This window comes from Helicoverpa armigera, chromosome 16 (genome assembly GCF_030705265.1).
Source record: "Helicoverpa armigera isolate CAAS_96S chromosome 16, ASM3070526v1, whole genome shotgun sequence".
In the NCBI taxonomy this organism is placed as follows: domain Eukaryota; kingdom Metazoa; phylum Arthropoda; class Insecta; order Lepidoptera; family Noctuidae; genus Helicoverpa; species Helicoverpa armigera.
In genome coordinates, this window is record NC_087135.1 from 5,234,011 (window position 1) to 5,249,404 (window position 15,394).

At 34.6% G+C, this 15,394-nt stretch overlaps 1 protein-coding gene across 4 annotated transcripts in view; it reads right to left on the reverse strand.

The window, feature by feature from the left end:
* Positions 1 to 15,394, reverse strand: part of LOC110384536 (semaphorin-2A) — a 284,393-nt gene that overhangs the window by 153,528 nt on the left and 115,471 nt on the right. For 2 of the 4 annotated variants that reach the window (XM_021345848.3, XM_021345847.3), the window contains one exon: positions 4,067 to 4,102. The exons of the other annotated variants lie outside the window; for them this stretch is intronic. The gene's annotated coding sequence lies outside the window, so the exon portion shown is untranslated. The remainder of the gene's footprint in view (positions 1 to 4,066; positions 4,103 to 15,394) is intronic. 4 annotated transcript variants of the gene reach the window in all.

The window sequence follows — 15,394 nt, forward strand, 5'->3', positions numbered from 1 at the left end:
GTGTTCGACGTTGATTGGTTCCACTATCACTGTTACAATGTGTTTGCGATACGAATTTGGTTGTGTAGTCTAGGAATATCTAAGGGCGATGTGTATTTAAATAGCCCCTAGGAACGGCAATGGCTGTACGCAGGTATGTTCGACGCATACTTGATAGTTTGGCTTGCTACGGCCATATATCGGGTGTGTCGTACCTAACCACATTAAATCCTAACACATATTTATCAAAACGTTAAATACAGCTTCAACGTAGTTGCACAGAGATAGGAATAGAATATTTTAAAATGAAAGTTACCCAGTTAAAATTATCTGACATCAGTTAATTCAATTTCTACACACATGCATGCAGTCAGTTAAATGTTTAATATTTATGCTGATTACTTATTTAATTAAAATTTTATAAACTCAAATATAGACTATGATTTAAATATATAAATTCATAATTCGTGATGTTATCTGTAAAATGTGCCACTATTTTATAAATATGTATTCGTATTTAGGTATTTAAAATAAAATCTGTCGGGTATATTTTACATATAAAACAGTAGAGTAGGTACCTATTCTTTTATATCGTGCATAAATAGGACGAAATTCAATATGAAACTGAAATGTATATTTTGCTACTTCAACTGAATTTGAATATAATTCCCTATGTTATTTCAGGTCTACATGGTCATTCATCCATTAAAATAAATAAAGTGCTCAAACCTTAAACAAATATTCCATTCCATTTCTTAAATGGCAGGCAATATTCATAAAACCCATTAGACAAAAAGTATTTTAACATTAACATGACACTATTCAACGAAAAACTAGCTAACTACACATTAAGAAGTTTTATAACAACATTCAATAGGAATTTTAAAATAATTTCATTCATAAACTGCCCCTTTGGGAGTCTGACAAACTCAGTTCCATTTTAACCCTTTGCTTTACCTACCCGTATGCGACTTAATTAAAAATTCAGTACCCGTACTAATATGGCTTATGACAAAATTCAATAGGAGTATGAACTGCTAACCTTAGGGAGTTGTCATACCATCAACTGGTAAATACTAAGTGGCTGCACTTGAATAAATGAATAGAGCACGTAAATATGAATAGGTAACGTCTATACATGAACTGTTTGCTAAGGAAAAAGAAAAGTGACAGGATTCAAAGAAGAAATTAGTCAATATAAGTATTAATAACTATTGATATCATTTATTTCTATAAAAACTTTTCCAAACATTTTCAGCTAAAAATGAATTGGCAAAAGTTTTGTCATAGCTGTACTTTTGGTAATAAGCACTGTTGTCAAACCACAGATATCACAAGAGGTCTTGGATTGGATTTTCAGATAGGATAAAAGTGTAATTACGTTATTCCGAGAAAAAATCTCATTTGCAGCCAAGGATTGGAATTGAGCACGAATCGGAGATGGCCACATTGGTTGAGTAGGTATCTAATAAGGATGAAAATTGGCGAACTGCGTGCGAACAATTTGACAACAGAGTCGGAACAAATGATACCCCACTTGATATAATTTACCTGATTTATGTATGAAATACATACACATTAGAGGAAGCATTAGCCCAAATACAAGTTCAAATAGGATAATTTCCGTACACCAAATAAAAGCCGCACTATTTGCTTTTATATTTCAGTGGTAATTATTGTTTATTCTAAGGCTATAGATACATGTTTGTCTGAAAGGGCGAAGTCTGATACCATCTTTAGTTGGGGTGTATTATGTCGATCGCTCGCCGAGGGGAAATCGATACGGCATGAATATTTGAACGCATTATGTGCTGCCCATACTTTTGTCGCGCCGGACCATCGGCTAATTGAAATAGTTTTGTTTATCAACGACCCCTCGTAATGATCGTGATTGAAATATTTTTAGAACGCGCTGTCGTGACTTTCAATGCACGGGTAATTATTCTTACATTCTTAATGCTGTAATTGAACTCCATACATTGTACATTTCCGACCCCTTCTGAACATAAATCAAACTTTTGTAGACAACGATATAATAATACAGTATCGCTTGAAAATTACTTAGGTAGATAAAATGCTGTAATTGATAGCAAGGGTAATGATCAATGTAGTGCTTTTCAAGATGCTTGCATACTTTCAAAGAAAAAATATAATGGGATACTGGTTTATAGGCCCTATTTTGGGAAATCATACTATGTAAGAATCTAAGTAGGTACATATTTATATTCAGCGGACCATTGAGAGCAACACTGAAAGCAATAAGATATTCAAAATCAAACTACTTCAACTAATCTAAAAGTGCACTTAGTTCATGATTCAATTGCAACAGAAACCAATTATTATCGGCATCTGCCTACGACGTCGGAGTAATATTTTAGCCTACTTTTAATATTTTTAACTCATATTTTCAGGGTTCACAAACAAAAGAAGAGACTCGCGTCGTTTACGCACGCGGCAGTAAATTACGTAACAATTCGAATGGAAAATGAAATGCCTGCTTCCGAACCATTAAGCAATTTGAATTTAACACTCGTCCCTTCATTTTCCTATTACCGCAGAAATTGCGCGATTTACTCGCACAAGCCCTTAGAAGTGGTGTAACAACTGAACGCGAAACCTATTAAGACCGTTACAAGTATTACTTGCAGAAATATTACTCGCGTAATTTCTTTTCGCATAATAAATAGTTTTGCTTGAAAAAACTTTTTCCACTTGTAAGGGTATTTAAATAAAGAATTAGCATTTGTACTCAAATATTTTTTCACTTTCAAAACGTAGGTTTGTAAACACACAAACACGTTAAGCCGAGTATATTTATCTTGATTTTCAGTCGAATCATTTCTACTTCCAAAATCGTTTAGCAAATCGTTTGCGTCAAAGAGAAATGAAGTGATCGATGTGGAATAAATCAACAGTGAACAAATTAAATACGTGTGGAGAGCAATAGAGCCGTGGATGTGAGCCAATCCGGCGCTTTTTATCGGAACTTCTTCGAGGAAATGAAAAAAAAAGTGTAAAAGAAATCAACGATATAATGCGCGGAACCGTTCCCGCTTGAATACGCTCAACGCAGATGTTATATTTTACTCTTTGATTTTATTTTCACAAGTCGCGAGGGTGTGAGTTTAATTTATCCATTCGCTCTTTTTTATTTTTCTGACCAACCATAATAGACAGAAAAATAAAAATTGTTCCAAATTAAGAATATTCTCTGAAATACATTTATGTAGAATTAAAAGCTGTGTGAGTTTTTTTGTGTTAATATCATTTGCGACACTACTTAAGTATTTCGTCAGTAAGCAGTAGTAATAAAACGGCGCCAAGTGCAGGCACTTATTGGAGTGCCGCGGCGGAGTCTAGTCGGATTAGTATTCCGTGCCCCGACTAGAAGGGGTGGTGAGATCAACTTGCGTTTTTTAATCAAACACATCGCTATCCGTCAATGGGACGCGCCAGTGACTAAAACAAAGCGATAAATTAAGGCAGGAAACGGGAGGCGAACGCTCGCCGCTCGTATTGAAAGATTTACTTCCTCTGTTTAATTGCAATAACGGCTAGGCACGTTGGTATCGTATTTTTCTTTTTACACTCCGCCTCTTATTGCCTTCGGGCCGTTAAATAAATTTATGACGCCCGACAAAGTTCAGCCCACCTCGGCAGCCTCACCGGCCTGAAATTAGGTGGAAATGTGAAACAGAAATAAAAAGCTCGGTCTCAGGTGCGTTGTTCACGGCGGCCGGCTAGTGGGATTAGCTCTTGACTCGCGGTTAAATGGCTTGCCCGCTCATAAAAGTTTCTTAACGCTCATAGTTTTGGCCTACCTTGCCGTTGACTAAAATTTCCCTCTCTAAAAATTTCGCCGGCCGCTAGTTTCGTTTCACATTACGTGAGCCTATCTGCTTTTGGGATTTTATTATTGTGCCCGAGGTTAGCCGCGCCGGACACGGAACTTTGTTATTTACGCAGTAACAGCGCACTCCTAACTTTACTACTACTAACATTTTGTTAAGAAAAAGTAAAACGGTGAAATTCAATTACATTGTGGCCACCTATTATAATAAACAAAAAGCGAATTTCGGAAACTCACATTAGCGCCAGGCTCCTTTAAAACCTCCGATGTAATCTGAAACAAGGAACAAACACGCCTAAATAACAATAAAATTGTAATAAAAACTTTGTGCACGCAACCGAAATTGTGGAAAATTGACCAAATTATTATTTACGGTTGGAAATTAAAACGAGGCATTATAGAAGATTACTTTCCCCCTCTTTAGAACAACTTGCGTTTGTACTGTAACGAACGTGACTAACGTGTTGTCTTCCCATATTTGGGATCCCCCAATTACCGGAATTTCTTTGTTTATTGACGCATTTGAGTTTAGCCTTTATCGTCTTTATATTCAGTTTATATTCCTTTAATATTCGTTATCATACTGATTTATTGCACTTGTAAATTCAAAAAATATTGTACCAGGTAATAATAACCATAATCACCGAACAAAGACTAACTAAAACGCAACGCCGAAAGTTCAAAGCCGATGATCATAATTTCCCCGTGCAGGTGTTCTATGTTTAAAGAGCCACATCAAAAGGTAATTTCAGCTATCTCTTCGTATGTTTGGTTTGTGGTCGCAACGCTTGCCTACTGTAAAACTCACCAGACTAACATTATCGAGCCCATATAAGCGCACGGAAAAGAGCATTTTCACCGATCATTCCGGAGTTTGATAGCAGTCGTGAAGAATAATCACACAGTAAACAACATTGATCAGTGTATTATATAGCTTTAAACCACATAAACTATGCAGAGGTAAGTACTGTTCACAGAGTACATTATTGTTCAAACTACCGGTTGATCGTTTTAATAAAATTTACAATGAAACATAAACAATTTCTTCCAACCAACCAAGCTGTTGTAATTTTTACTATAAGTGAGGTAATCATCTACTTATGAAAATGTGAGCTCAAATATTTCGCGAACACGTTTAAAGTAAACTGGCAAAGGAATTTTAAACAGCACTAAAGTGGGGAAAAGCCGCTGAACAACTAATAAAAATAATGTATTCAGTATTACATTGTTAGTGTACAAAATAGTGTGTTTTCATACATGGCGATGGATGGGGTAACGTCCCACGGTTAGAGTATCGCCCGTGTTCCCAGGTGACTCGCATCCATGGAGCTTGTCTGTGGGTACTCGCACGTAATATTATCAAGGGGAAATGACGAGTCGGGGGAAAACCTAGAGAAATTCGATGGGATATTAAATTTTGCTCCATGTTTTTCAGTGGCATAAAGATTAAAAAAATAGTATAAACAAGGACGATCATCTGTAACTACTTAAAAATAATTTTTGCTAAAGCAAAACGTGTAAAAAATTTTGGCTAGACAGAATTTTATCCAATCATATTTTTTGGTAGTAGAGATTAATATTGACTCTTTTAAGGCTTTTTTACCTGAAATATTTCAACCATAATACGTCAAAAAAAATCTAACACGTACAAACCTTGGGTCGTCGAATTTTGTTGCAAAATTACCTAATTCGTCGCCGGGTAGGGTTGAAATTAACATTTTGTTGTGGCATTTTATTCTCGTGTAGAAAGTTGGAGTGTTCGGACGTCCGGAACTTTTGCTAATGTCGGAATAATGTTGGCGGGTACCGTCGGCCCTTGGTAATGGAACGGCAAAGTTTTTATTTATATTGTATTGTACTTTGGTTTATATGGTAGCTATGTACTAGTGTAGTGGGAGGTCTATTAAAGTTTCCCTTGGGAGTCATCAGCGTTCAAGGAATTAATGTGTATGGACTTCGTTTTGGAAATGCATTGACCCTTTTGGACACAAAGAGTATGCGAGTTCACAGGTACACTGAGAATCTTTGACGACATTACATTAACTGTTCGTACCCTAGTATCAAGTACCTATATGTACAAGTATGGGCACTGGGCAAAAAAAGATCAATTTTGTAAGCGATGTATGAGAAAGCTAAAGGGGTTGGTCCAAACCTCGCCGATCGTTACTGGGAAATCTGAGTGCAATTGTTATAGCAGCGGCCATGTTCGACAATCACGGACACGTAAGATGATACAACTGCTGCGTTCGGCCGTCGACAACCTCATGTAGTAGTGTAGGGTCAGACGAAATAGGTAGGTAGGTACTAACTCCTGTATATAAGCTCAGTTTGTAAAAAGGAAAAGTCCTTTTCATAGATGTAAAATAGACGTTATACAGAACAGTTAGAAAAGCATATAAAAAATTACTTGCAGGCAGTGTCATTTTTAAATATGAAGTGTCATTTGACATTGTATTCTAATAAAATAATGTTGTTACGCACAGAGTAAACTTCAGATTCGAAACAACAACAATAATAATCAAACAAGAGATACAAATGAAATTACTGACGAAATACATAAAAAGAACAACATAATAAAAGCTATTTACAGTACTGTTATGTGATTTCACAAACTGGTTATATCTGAAGAGATGGCAGATATGAGAGTATACCAGGAATCCTGAACACTCGTTAACTGAGTTGTCCCGTGTCGGCGGCGTGTCGTGGACGTGGCCAAACAAAATGTAATTTTCCCCCGAAGCGCCCTCTTACGTGACCCGAGAAAGATATAACGGTTTTATTAAATTATTTCTGCTTTTATAAGTAACTGTTACGGACGTTTAGAAAAAATAACCAGTCTAAAGGCTAAAGAGATTATGGCGACGGCCAACAATTTACCTAATGTTCGTAACACCTGCCGTGGTCCGAGATTTTAAAAGCACTTTACGTTGAGTTCACAGTGTAAATTAATTTGTTTAAGGGCACGTCGGGTATTTAATGAAGATAATTCCGCGTAATATTGCTATCACATACTCCCTTATGATAACGTGTTTTAAGGCCTTTTGTGGCTATGAATTAAATTTATTTCGCATCGCTGGGTTTTTTGCGCTTTAAATTGAATCTTCTTTTGCTTTAATGGCAACCTTTTTAAAGCTCTTGTTGTTATACCTAAAGTTAGTGTAGTAAATATCTACTCATTATGTTTTAAACAAAGATCGCAATATCACAGTAGGAAAATTGCGAAATTCAGTTTATACCTACTATAACCTAATACATAAAAAAACAATAGAATTCCCAACTGCAGCAAAAACTATCCCTATTACAGAAAGCATTTAACAATTTTTCTTGCAAGTCCTTTCTAAGAGCACAATACAAAGACAGCAGGTGTGTGGGCTTAGCTGCAAATCTTCCTAGATCGGTGTGCCACGGAAACACACGAACTCCTTATCAAACTTCCGACGTTATGAAATAAACGTCCGATTTTATTTATGTGCGGAAGAGGGCGCGATGCGAGATTCCGCATCCGATTGCGACACCCGTGCACCCCACTGTAACAGATATTTGGCGCAAAACTGTGCTAAATTATCATTTGGCCGCGATTTGTTTTACTCGTGCCCCATTGCGCGCACCTCGTTCGCTCGCTGTGATTCAATTAAGACCCTTTGTACATCGCTGCGAGAGTTCCACAACTTTGAACAACGTTTTTTGTAATATAACACTGTGTGGCAAACGTCAAACGATACCAATTATACTTGCATGGACTTTGTTTTTGACAGAAAATTGGGCTTCACTTTGGTTTCATTTTTGATACATATTTCGTAAGTGATAGTTTGCCTACATTTACATTTTGTGAAAACCATATTTTCTAGCTGGATTTTGAATATAAACAATTAAAGGAAAAGATGTTCCTATTAAATTAAAAAGTTTTTAATTTAATTTTCACTAACTGTATTCAGAATTGTTTTTGAAATTTCAGGTTAAGTTTTCAGATCTTACATAAAAAAACGTTTCCCACTTAATAAGTTAATACACTTTAAGTTATATAACACAGCTTCAAACGTTAAATTTTCTAAGTACAACACCAGTTCCAAGAAAATAAAAGTCGACTCACAAATAATAAGTTGTAACAACACAACGATTACCTTTATTACTCGCTTTACGATCCGTTAATGTTCAAAAGACTAGATAGTACTGAAGAATTCTCTCGACTTACAAAAGATAGATAACTTAAGTAAGCGAAAGAACTTCAAGTTTTACTTTAAGACGAAAAGGCTTTGCAGTTTTAAGTCAGCAAATGACTTGAATCTATAACTTGTTAATTATCTTCTTAATTGTAAGGTTTAAATAGTTTTGATAATTTTGGTCAAATATCATAATTTTTACTTAATTATGTAACCCATATTAAGCAGTATCATCAAAACCATTTAAGAAGATTTACTAGAAATTAATTAATTCGTTCGTTTTAATCTATGACGTAATTTTCATCAACGTAATTTGCCAACAAGCCCAAGATCTTTCGAAAGGCTTGAATCTCTTAAACGGTTGTGTCTTGGACCGTACCTCTTCCTAAAGCGCGCTCTCACAATCAGAGCTTATGCATAAATTTGAATTTTCAATTAAGGATACTTTGAAGAAAATTTTATTAGACATAAAGTGAAACCTTTGGTCTCTTAAGACGAAATACGAATTAGAGAATAGCGGTGCCATAGAGATAAACACAAATCTTATATTTCCAAAGATTTCCATGAAAAGTCTAAGCGCACTTCCCAGTACTTCTTGAGTTATCCCAAATTTTTGTTTCTAAGAACGCGAATAAACAACATATTTTTTTGATCTTACATCAAAAGCCATTAATACTGTTTCCGGAGTAACATGAAACTTATAAAAAAATCATACATACCTAACCAATTTTGAAATAAGTACATTCACAACGAATGTAGCCTGCTTTATAGAGACTCACAAAATGTTGTGCAGAATCTTTTAAAAGTCAATTCCATTCCCTTCACTGTGCAGTACAGGGCTGCACCCCAAAACGTCTGAAAGGCGTTCGCGAGATATCTTAAATGAGTTTCGTTATCTTCTGTGAAAGAAAATGGGATTAATAGTTAGCAGAGAGCCCTGAAGACGCTAAAACATCTATTTGAACGTTACTACAAAAACACTTTAGTACTGCGTATTTATTTAGCGAAAATCTTTGTAAGAACTTAATTTTAGTGAGTAAAAAATAATCCCTTTCAGTTCTGTCATTTATCACCGAAATGGTAAAATAAATAACCTCTAAACACTCTCTGTATTTTAAAGTATGTACAATGTACATATCTTTGAAAGCTGTTAACTTCTTTTCCGAACGTTTGGCACTTCAAGATAGAAGAATAGATAGCTATTGTGGTCGCAATAACAGTGATGGTACATTCAACATTCATGACTTGAGCGGTCACCGGTGGCGGACGAAAACTCCTCGCATCGAGGCTTCATGCAAAAGAACCTAAGTCTATAAAGCGGCCATAAAGGGTCCGCGTACAAAGAATGCAAAGTGAGCTTCGCCGTAAACTGAGCTAACCTCTCCGCGGTGTCCTTTACGATAGATTTATATTCATGACACTATCTCCAACGCGTAAAATTTCGGGCAATGGCGATCCAGAAGCAGGCATATGTAATTTTGTTTGAATAAGTAAAGAGGGGTAAGGAACTAAGGACAAAGGCTATTTGATCTTTTCTGTCTCCGCTCGAATACGAATAAATAAAATCGCCTGCGGACTGGTTTATGTGATATTTCATAAATGGATTTTGAAGGATAGTGTGTTATGGGATTATTGATTCCCCCTAGACACCGTCGACGTCTGAAGTACGTTGGTACATTATCTCGGCGGTCTCATGAGATAACCTAATATATCTTATATCCGGATAACTTCGCCTATATGACCATATTTTCCTAACAGCTAGAAAATACACAAAATATACTAGAATTCTCAAGAGATTGTGTTAAGTTTCAATGACTTAATTTAAGTTTGGAACAAGATAAATGGCTGTTTATGAAGGTTGTATCAAAATTAACAATTTCATCTTCGTTTAAGCTTTGCTAGCGCGATATAAATCTGTTGCTTAAGTAGTATCTAATCTCATACAATTTGAACGATTATTTTGAAAAAGCAATTCCGTTCAGTTTTACGAGTAGTTAGGGGTAGTCGTTTTATGGCAAGCGCATTGGACCTCCTAAACCAACAAGCAGTTAATCATTCAACGTCTACATAACGTTTTATTGCTCAGACGTCTGTGAAAAAAGGAAAACAATACGGAGCGACGTAAACGTTGAGACTGGATTTAATTCGGACAGTGTTTTCATAAATATTTATATGCCTGTACGGGCTGAAAATATGTTTAAGAATCTACAATAGCTTCCCGCTCCGGGCGCCGTGTGACAGCTACTCCGAAACATACGGAGCTCCGGAAATAAAAAAACACACGTACACACGCGGAGCACTTAAAATAAAACCTTACAACGAACTGTAAGCAGCGGTTTATCCTGATGTAATATTTTCCCATTTCGTACTTCAGCTTTGTACTCGCTGTTTACAGCCAGATATGTTTTAAGTGTGTTTGCTTTCATCTCTTGGATTATTTTAGGCTCTTTTTGACTACGAGGAAGCTGAATCTATTTCAGAGGAAAAATCTAGCGTTTACATTCTATTTGTCATGGTTAATTCTTAGATTTTATTACGCACTGAAAATATTGAAGGGGAGTAACAGTAAAGTGAGCAAGCCATAAAACAGATTTAATTAGAGATGCAACGCTAATCTCCATTCGCGTCGACCCAGCCAGGAGACGGAAAATTTTATGGCAACAAAAAATGTTAATTCATGTCGCAGATAATAAAATTTTAATGTTGCTGGAGGACTGAGATGAAATTAGATACTTCAGTAAACATACCTACGAACTGCTACATATTTAAGAGGCCTATTAGCGGTTCTTTTAAATTTTAATGAGAAAACTCTGTATAAAAGTCGTAAAAACAGCTATAGAAAGAGTTTCGTTTTCTTTTTGTAATCTTATATAATCCGTTAAGTTAATGAAGTTTCTTACAGTTTGTACATGATTTTAATGTTAAGATTACTTTTTATTTCATCATCAAGTTGCTTTATAAGTAGCAACTTCGTAACGATATCTTCGTAATTAGGAAATGCTTTTTTCCTTTGTTCTTTATACTTTTAAGTATTAATAAATCGATTATCAACTACATGTACGTACTTCACATAGTTAATTACTATAAATCCATAATATGTAGTTAGGTGCGATGCAATTAGCCGTCGTTTAGCATTATCCTATTAACCGCTGGATTAAATTTTGTTATTCACAACAACAACAGCGAAAATGAGAGCTGACCACAATTTGCGCGGTGCAAATGAAAATCTTTGCCAAATTGGTTAACCATTAATTTGTAAAACATTATTCTAGAACTACACGAAATTTGAAATTCAGATTTCGTGTCGTAGTGGTATTAGTTTCATGGTTAGTTTATAATGAATAAAACCACCGTTTAACCATAAATACGATTTGTTTGGATTGCAGGAGTATAGTAGGTTGGTACCTGAGTAGGTACTATAAAATGCCAGTTGATTATTTTAAAAATAGATGCCGTAGAATAAAGCCAGTCATAAAAATTGTTTTTCGACAAAAAATAGTCAGACTTTAATACTAGAATTTACGATATCCGTTTTCACCTGAAACTAGTCGTTAAATTCAGCATTTAACTGCAGGTTTATGTTCGTAATTTTGACAAAAGGCAATAAAACTTAACCTTAGGTGTCGAATGTCAAACGATATAACCGTCCAAAAACGGTAGAGAAAATAATATTTTATTTTGTGCAGAATTGCTTGAAAAATAATGAGGAAATCTAGTAAAAAAACAAGTGTACGTTAATCAAGTTTTCTTCTCTGTTTAGAGATTATAATGAACACACTTTATAAATTATTTTCCGTTTCAAAAACACCACGAGCTTAATTACAATCAAAGCAGACTGTCCTCGTCCTTAATCAAACACGCCGTACCTCCGAATTTCAGCAAGAAATACTATTATTAATTATAAATCTAACACTAAATACATAACGCCTTAATGAACTCGAAGTCTAAATAACATGGAGGCATCCTTTGTATTAATATAAGCGGTATAACAATATACCGTACATACGTTTGGTACATTCCCTTCATTATGTCGCTATAGGTGTGTGTAAATGTTAAGGCTCATAATTAGAGTAAAAGCGTCGCGTCGCTGCGCCGGTGTAGGGCAGCACCTCAAAGAACACTTACAATAGGTAATGTACTTAACGCGGTAGTGCCTAGTATCGTCATTACTTTGAGCCGTCATAGAGAATAGCGTTGCTGTGGAGTCGCTAATTGTATTTTTGAGTTAGAAAATGTTGCTGATTAGAGATGGTTTTGGGCATATTTTGGTTAGGTTTTTGGCTTAGACCGGCTTAAATGGTAGGTATATTGGTAGCGTAGTCATGGACTAATTCAAGTATGTGATTGTAAAAACATAATTTTGTGTTTTTAAATTTAAGTCAAGCAACTAAAACTGTTATGCTTCGAACTAAAAAGTGTATTTTGCGCACAAGTCAAATGTGAAACTTAAAATACTCGAAGACAAAATCTCCACCAAAAATCTGTGAGTCCAAAATTCGCAACAGCAATATCGTCTCCACGCATCGAAGTGGGTAGCGCCCCTGGCAAGATAAAGTACATTTAGATAAATGGAAGAGAGGCACAACCTTCTGCCGGGTGGGCACTCGGGCTAAACGACAGTCTTAATTTTCCCAAAGTAATAATTAAGAGTGAAGGCTCGTGGGGGCCAACAAACTCTTGCCGAGAAAACTGGCGCTAAATTTTTAAACAAGCCTTAAGTACAAAGTCCGATACGTTCAAAGTTAATTATATTAATAAATAAAATGTTAACGACGCTAGAAGGCGTAGTTTAAGAAGGTTCCATGCTTCACTGTTTTTGCTTTTGAATTAGAAACGATAATGCACATTTTATGCTTCAGTCGATGAAAATGGACGAAAAAGTTCGAAATCGAAGAAGGGTAAAAATATAAATAATGCAGCACCACTATAAAATGACTTTTTTATTCTGTTTTTTTTTTCGAGTACAGTGAGGTTAATTATAAATAAAAATATAAAAATATTTGTAAAGAATTCAGAAACTTTAAAAATGTCCACTGAAAACGTCGATGTGATCATTTAAAAAGAAATAAAGCTGATATCGTACAAAAAGTGCAAATTGAATAAAAATATCAGCAAAAGCTTACGAGGCTTCATTGTTAAAAATATAATTGTTTTTCTGTAGCATTGTACAATTGCAAGTTTATGCCGCTGATAATTTTATTTTCAATTAAAAATATATGCCAGTGTGTTATTGTTACAGTTTACTTGCAATTCTGTGTTCGTTTACTTTATTAATTTAAGTTCTTTGAATTATATAAAGTTCATCAAAACCTTTAAAAAATAGTTTACAACTTATGTACCTATCCGTATATTATGTATTGAAGTAGTCTTTATAATGGCATCGAACATTCTTAAAATAGATACGTTACAGTTGAGAGCAAGCGGAAAAGGCCACGTGAAATGAATTGGACCAAAATCCCATCGAAAATAATTACTAATTCACTGTGGACTGAAACTTTTGTGATACAACTTTGTTCACGTTAAATATTCCCGTCCACAACGTAACTATGTATAGAACTTCTATTTATAAATTGGCGTATTGTAAGTTGCTGATTTACTTTGTTTAAGTATAACCTGATGGATGTTCCAAATAAAGTTATATGGATGATAGACGATAAAATGAAATGTGTAAATTTATAGTTTACAGTTTTATTGGTATAGTTTAGATGTGTCAATCATTCAACAGATTGATTTAGGTTGTCCTTAATATATATTTGTTTAATACGGTAACTTTCATGACATGAATTTATAAATTCAATAAACCCAGTCACGAATTTAACCCTAGAAAGATAATCTGCGTAAAATTTACGCATGCATTTTTTTTAAATTGCTATGTCTTTTTAACTAGCGCGAATTCATAGATGTGCGTTTATGACATTTCCTTTGTCGCTGGGAGTAACCGTATGGTGTATGTTTCAATAAGGTAAGTGCCACCAATTTTGAAATATAACGACCGCGTGAGTCAAAATTACGCATGATTATCTTTATCGTGATTTAGACGCCCCTACTTTGCAGAGATATTTGCGAGATAATATCTCTAATATATTACCAAATGAAGTGCCTGAAACACCCGAAGACAATGACTGTGAGCCAGTAGCGAAAAAACGAATTTTTTGTACCTTTTGTCCTACTAAAAAAAGGCGAAAAGCAAATGCGTCCTGCAAAAAATGTATAGGAAAGTGATATATCATGAGCATAACGTTGATATGTGCCAAAGCTGTTCGTAACTTACTTTTATGTAAATTTATGTTCCTATACTATAAGATAAGCTAATTGTTGATATTTTCCTAAAAAACAGACCAATTATTAGAATAATAAATTAGTTATCACTTGAAAGAGTAAGTGTTATATAATTTCACTGATTTATAGAAGAGGTTTAGATTTTTGATGTTTTTTTAATATAAATAAATAAGTAAAAAAAAATATCTGCAGTTTTAATAATTAGAATATATGTGTATAAATAATAAAATATAATTTATTAAAATAAACTAATAAACCTAGAGCTACATCTAATTGTATTACATGCGTCAATTTTACGCATGATTATCTTTTCCGTAGTTCAAAATATGATTATCTTTCTAGGGTTAAAAAAAGGGACTTAAAATTACTAAAAACAAGTCTCCCGGGACTACTGAGTGAAACAGAAACGTAATTTCCATGGACGATTCCTGTGACAGAAGTTAATAATTGTATTAACCCGAGTATCACGGCTTGAATTAAACAGTTAATTTCTTCGGATATTTTTTGCTTCAAGTCCATTCTAATTAAGTTAGTGATTATAGATACGGTTGCTGTAAGGGGAAAGGAGAAACGCAAAAACTCTGGGACTCGGAACATAATCATTTTACACTCAAACTAACCCGCTCTAACTTGTTCAATTTCAAAGGGGTCCTATTAATTTTCTAATGAGTTCAGGTAAGATTTAATTCTTCATTAGAATTTCACTTCGAATTTATGTGAAAGGTATTTGAAGGTTGTGCTTAATTTAATTAAGACTTTGTTTATTTTTGTGACTCTTGGGTTTGTTTGGTTTTGTGACTACCCTTCTTAAGCAGATTCATACAGAGTGAATATCAGCTATGACTTAATTATCTGAATGTTTTAAAACTTTTATGCATTTATTTTCAGATGTATGTAATATATTATTATAACTCTAACATACGTAACACTATGAGAAATAATAATTATAATCCGTTTTTTCGTTGAATTTTCAATCCAGAAAACGAAAGTATTTTCTTTTAACTTACGAGAAAACAATTATCATTAAAATTCACCACAAAAAAAAATAGTTTCAGCATTCCATAAACTTTTCACGCAGCAATTCATCAAACTACAAACCTGATCCTGACCAGTAAATTAGCAATTG